Genomic DNA, 6,758 nt, shown 5'->3' on the forward strand with positions numbered 1-6,758 from the left:
GAGGGATAAAACTGAAATGAAAGAATAGTCTTTTTTATAGACCATAGTAATAGTATAATAACTTAACTGGAATTTCTTCAGAATGCTCATTTGACCCAAAGCAGACGTATACGGAACAGCCAGAAAACTTTCTTTGTCCGAAATTTTGATCCGTATGTAAATCAACTGCACAGTAACAAAAAAAAGTGGATTCTTTGTTATTTTCTTTCTGTATTATTTCGAAATTCAAGGATTAACTAATAAATCACAAATCAAAAACTAAAAAACAGGGAATGGATTCATAATAGTATGCATATGACTTGTAATAGAACTTATGTTTGATATAAATATTAGTAGTGTAGAGAGTTAACGAATGAAGTGAGTTCATTAAAAAATAAAAGACGAAAAAATGGAAAAAAAAGAAAGCATTCATTCCCCTTCTATATCTTTGCATCTATAGTATTTTTGCCCTGGTGGATCTCTCTTTCATTTAATAAAAGCCTAGAATCTTGGGTTACTAATTGGTGGAATACTGGTCAATCCGAAATTTTTTTGAATGATATTCAAGAAAAGAGTATTATAAAAAAAGTTCTAGAATTAGAGGAACTCTTTCTCTTGGACGAAATGCTAAAGGAATACCCAGAAACACATCTACAAAAGCTTCGTATCGGAATCTACAAAGAAACGATCCAATTGATCAAGATGCACAATGAGGATCGTATCCATATGATTTTGCACTTCTCGACAAATATAATCTGTTTCGTTATTCTAAGTGGTTATTCTATTCTTGGTAATGAAGAACCTTGTTATTCTTAACTCTTGGGTTCAAGAGTTCCTATATAACTTAAGCGACACAATAAAAGCTTTTTCTATTCTTTTATTAACTGATTTATGTATAGGATTTCATTCACCCCATGGTTGGGAACTAATGATTGGTTCTGTCTACAAAGATTTTGGATTTTCTCATAACGATCAAATTATATCCGGTCTTGTTTCCACTTTTCCAGTCATTCTTGACACAATTTTAAAATATTGGATCTTCCGTTATTTAAATCGTGTATCTCCCTCACTTGTAGTGATTTATCATTCAATGAATGACTGAAAAATATAATGTTTGTTACTTTGTACATAAGTAAAACATTCAAAATTGTACTTATTCCTTCTACCCATCGCGAAGGATGCCTCCTATATTCGAGTAACTTTATTTCAGTAAATAGCAGAATCATGGATAGGGAACTATACTAGGGACCTACCTAATTTTATTGTAGAAATTTTTGGGCTCAATGATTGGACCATGCAAACTAGAAATACCTTTTCTTCGATAAAGGAAGAGATTACTCGATCTATTTCCGTATCACTCATGATATATATAATAACTTGGGCACCCGTTTCAAATGCATATCCCATTTTTGCACAACAGGGTTATGAAAATCCACGAGAAGCAACCGGCCGTATTGTCTGCGCCAACTGCCATTTAGCTAATAAGCCCGTGGATATCGAGGTTCCACAAGCGGTACTTCCTGATACTGTATTTGAAGCAGTTGTTCGAATTCCTTATGATATGCAACTGAAACAAGTTCTTGCGAATGGTAAAAAAGGGTGGTTTGAATGTGGGGGCTGTTCTTATTTTACCCGAGGGGTTTGAATTAGCCCCCCCCGATCGTATTTCTCCCGAGATTAAAGAAAAGATGGGCAATCTTTCTTTTCAGAGCTATCGTCCCACTAAAAAAAATATTCTTGTGATAGGTCCTGTTCCTGGTCAGAAATATAGTGAAATCACCTTTCCTATTCTTTCCCCGGACCCTGCGACTAAGAAAGATGTTCACTTCTTAAAATATCCCATATACGTAGGCGGGAACAGGGGAAGGGGTCAGATTTATCCCGACGGGAGTAAGAGTAATAATAATGTTTATAATGCTACAGCAGCAGGGATAGTAAGCAAAATAATACGAAAAGAAAAAGGAGGATATGAAATAACCATAGTGGATGCAGCGAATGGGCGTCAAGTGGTTGATATTATCCCTCCAGGACCAGAACTTCTTGTTTCAGAGGGCGAATCCATCAAACTTGATCAACCATTAACGAGTAATCCTAATGTGGGAGGATTTGGTCAGGGAGATGCGGAAATCGTCCTTCAAGATCCATTACGTGTCCAAGGCCTTTTGTTCTTTTTTGCATCTGTTATTTTTGGCACAAATCTTTTAGTTCTTAAAAAGAAACAGTTTGAGAAGGTTCAATTGTCCGAAATGAATTTCTAAATCTGGGGATTTATCAAATAAAGTTCGTAAAAAAAACCAAATTCTTGTTGGCAATTCTATAATTTAATTATGTATGATCAAAAAATTATGAAAAACTTTTTCCCTTGTTTTTTTTTTTATTCTTTTTCGACCCTATTTCGGTAATTACTTGTACCGCATTACTAGTCATAGTATGGATATTATATTGTCAGGAAGACTATTTTACCTCTTCTTTATTTCTTTGTTTTTTACAATACAAATAGGAGCGGTATTATTATGATTATTATGTCACTGGTGCCAGATTGAAATGTCATTGAATGTGTCTATTTTTATTCTAATAGAATAAAAATAGAGTAGATATTAAAAATAAGATAAGTAAATGGAGAATAGAAAAAAAAATGAAGGGAACAAAGGATTCTAGAAGGAATTATGCATCTTTCTAGTATTCGATACCAGAAAAAATTCCTTTTCTTGTTCTGGTGTCGAAATAATAAACTAATGAATTATTCTTGATCCCGTTCGTCAAAGATCTCTATTCTTAGTTTCAATTTTTCCCGGTTTATCAGAACCTTTTTTTCGATTTATTACATAAGTAGTGAACAAATTCAATGAATTTTTCAATTCTATTTTATATTAAAATAACTATAGAAAATTCTATTAGTATATTTTAATCTATTTAAAGGGTTTGTGATATCTGATCGATAGAAATATAATATTGTTATATTGGGATTGTATCATCCAGAAAGAGGGAATCGAGTGATTCTCTCTTTCTTTTTTTTCGCTTTGAAATGAAAGTATCGACCGATACGATCGCGAAAGAGATGGTCTGAATCAATTTTTTTTTTGAAGCAATTCAGAATCAGAAAGAAATGAAGTTTTTTGAAAAAATAGGAAAGATCCATTTTTTCATTTATATGAATAAATTAGTCTAATTCTAATTAGTAAGAGCTCAACGGGACCTACCCCCCTCTTTTTTTCTGATTTGAGGGGGGATCCTGTTGAGTTCTTACGCTTTCATGTCTCCAACTCAGTTCATCCGATTATTACAGAGATGAACCTAAGCCGGAATATGAACCATAAAAGAAAATACCAACTAAACCGATCACAGGAATACCAGTTACAGTACCGATTATCCAAAGAGGAATCCTTCCAGTAGTCTCGGCCATTTGTCCCACTTCCCTCCCCATTTCATCAAGTGGTCGTGCTAGAGACAGAAACAGTCATAGATAATTATGAGATGATATCCTTCCGAATGGGATAAGATAATTCGTACTATTATTTAGTATTTTTCTTTTATTTAATTGAAGAAATAATTGGAAAATAAAACAGCAAGTACAAAAATGAGTAATAACCCCCAGTAAAGACTGGTACGATTCAATTCAACATTTTGTTCGTTCGGATTTGATTGTGTCATAGCTCTATAATTCGGATTAGGTTTATCGTTGGATGAATTGCATTGCTGATATTGACCCTAAAAAAGAAACGGTAGGTACAGCTAGTCCGTGAACAGTTAACCATCGCACTGTAAAAATAGGATAAGTTTTATCGATAGTCATTTGGTCCTCCTAAAAAGATCTACTAAATTCATCGAGTTGTTCCAAAGAATCAAAACGGCCAGTTATTAATGGAATTCCTTGTCGGCTCTCTGTAAAATACTCATTTGGACGAGGGCTTCCAAAAACATCGTAAGCTAAACCCGTGCTGACGAATAACCAACCTGCAATGAATAGAGAAGGTATAGTAATGCTATGAATGACCCAGTATCGAATACTGGTGATAATATCAGCAAAAGAACGTTCTCCTGTGCTTCCAGACATGCCGAGCTCCACATATTCTTGTACAGTCAAAAGGGGGATCGATTCCGTAAAAGATGAGATCAGTAAATGGAAATTAACTGAAATTTTATCTTTGTAAGATCGTCAATATTGTACCGAGGGTGTTTTTAGAGTATACCGAATCAGTATAGCTATCCTTCTTCTGACGCAGCAACGCAATTTCACAATAAGTATCAAAATGAAGCACTAAAACTAAATAATATAATTTGTTTCTTCTTTTCTTGCTGCTTGTCGATGTAGAATCATATACCATTCATTCAATAGAAAATTCTGAAAATGCCTGTCTGTAGTATTAAGGATTCTATCGGTTATTGGCTTCGGGCTAGAAAGCGAAGATTGGGGTAAAAATGTGAATCCGACTGGTTGGTTTATAATAATTTAGGAAGCAGATTCTAATAGTCCCAAAATTCAATGAAATTAGACGTGAAATCTCGAAATATTTCTTTTGTGTTTGTAGTTATATTTTTGTTTGAATCTTTTTTTATTTTAAGGAATTGGTTAGTCGTCCAGTAACAAGTAACAGTAGTACATAGGATTCGATGAACGAAACAGAACAACGAATAGAAGAATAATAAATATTCGTAATGCACGCATTATTGTTTTATATTAGACTCAAACGATCGTTCTTCAACTAATTAGAAGAATGTTTTTAATATGGAAAGAATAAGAATAAATGGAGAACCTAGTTTCGAGTGATCTGATCGTGCGATACTTTTTTTCTTTTTAAAAAAGATTTTATGGAAATGAACCCACTACATAAAATCTAATTAGTGGGAATACAATTTCATAAATAAAGGGCATTATAAGGTCATTCATTCTTCAGCGATTCAAAGAGCATTTCATTTTTGGAATCAAGTTACACAACATAGTTTATTTATTATTTTTCTTTTTTTTTTTTTTTTTTCTTTCTAATTATTTAGAATCCATTTAATAGATTTATATATTTACTAGATTTATATATTAAATTATTGTTTATAAATTCTTTATAATAAGAATATTTGTTTTGAAAACTCAAGAGTTGTTCAATGAATCCCTTGATTCCGAATTGCGGGATAGAGAGACAGATGATGAATTGATTTCTTACCTATGTCACAAGATTTTTGTTAGTATCATCTATAATCATAATAATAGATGAATCAAAAACTTTCAATTGAATATATTTTTTCAATTAGTATTTTTACTTATCCATCCGCGTATCTTTCAAAAATAGAAACTTAGGGAAGTGCTTTATAAACATATGGATAAAAATAACGTATTTCATTTAGCCTCGTCATGCCTACTATCACTAGTTATTTCGGTTTTCTACTAGCAGTTTTAACTATAACCTCAGCTCTATTTATCGGTCTGAACAAGATACGACTTATTTGATTAAAATTCATTGAATGCACAATTCAAAAAAAAGAAAGATTTCGGTGTTATTCAATATATTCTATATATTGTAGAGTTCTTTACCTTGTCAATTCAATTTCGAATTCTTGGTCATTGAGATTCATGGGCAATACCGATTAATATTTTAAGGATAGATATTACCTCTCCTTTTCCTCGTTCAACTAAATTGAAATGATTGAAGTTTTTCTATTTGGAATCGTATTAGGTCTAATTCCTATTACTTTGGCTGGATTATTTGTGACCGCATATTTACAATACAGACGGGGGGATCAGTTGGACCTTTGATTAATTAACAGTTCTTTTTTTTGATTGACCCCCTACTTGCTTTATAGGAGGTAAAATTTTGATTTCTGTTGAATTATTTCAGTATCATTTTGATTTAACAACAACAAGAATCGAATCACGCTCTATAGGATTTGAACCTACGACATCGGTTTTGGAGACCCGCGTTCTACCGAACTGAACTAAGAGCGTTTTATTATCAAACTAAAAGCAACCCGAATATATCTTCGATACATATATTATCATAGAGAATATCATAAAATTAAATAAAAAAAGATTGATTCGATATATGTATGTTCAATTTTTATGGATCTCAATTGATTCCTCGTTACTGTTCAGAAGATAAGTAATAGGTAGGGATGACAGGATTTGAACCCGTGACATTTTGTACCCAAAACAAACGCGCTACCAAGCTGCGCTACATCCCTTTCAATTGGTCTACAGTGTTATTGTAGAGAATCCCTGTCTTGTTTTCCACATTTTTTATTTATTTCCTCCATTGGTATACACAAATTATCTTGCCATTTCTTCTTTTTTGTCTCATATCATATATAAAATATAATAAAAATAATAAAAAAGACTTATATACGTATGAAATAATAAATATTAAATCCGCCGTAAAGAAAAATGAATATTTGGGGTGGGGCGGAAAGCTACATATTTTTTTTAATAAAAAAGGGAATATCTACCGAATTGAACTGTTGTACATTTCAATTTGAATTAGGAATTCCGCGGACAATACAAGCGGTTATTAACTATATATACATTTGATGGTATGTAATACCAGTATGTATTACAAATTACTATAAAGTAGGAGGGTTTTCAATGCGAGATCTAAAAACATATCTCTCCGTGGCACCGGTAGTAAGTACTATATGGTTCGGGGCTTTAGCGGGGTCTATTAATCGAGATCAATCGTTTATTCCCGGATGCGTTGGTATTCCCGTTTTTTTCATTCTAGTTATTGACTTGGGAAGGGGTGAAGAAGATTAGAAAAACAATCAAATATCTTTGACTAATCCCCTTCCCCCTTCTT

At 32.7% G+C, this 6,758-nt stretch overlaps 1 non-coding gene across 1 annotated transcript; it reads right to left on the reverse strand.

Annotated features, from left to right (window-relative positions):
* Nucleotides 1-6,076: 6,076 nt before the first annotated feature.
* Nucleotides 6,077-6,150, reverse strand: TRNAP-UGG (transfer RNA proline (anticodon UGG)). Its single transcript has one exon. It is a non-coding gene; the product is annotated as a tRNA-Pro (tRNA).
* Between the last annotated feature and the right edge of the window lie 608 nt (nucleotides 6,151-6,758).

The sequence above is a fragment of the Cucumis melo genome, unplaced genomic scaffold, assembly GCF_025177605.1.
Source record: "Cucumis melo cultivar AY unplaced genomic scaffold, USDA_Cmelo_AY_1.0 utg000621l, whole genome shotgun sequence".
NCBI classification, from domain to species: Eukaryota; Viridiplantae; Streptophyta; class Magnoliopsida; order Cucurbitales; family Cucurbitaceae; genus Cucumis; species Cucumis melo.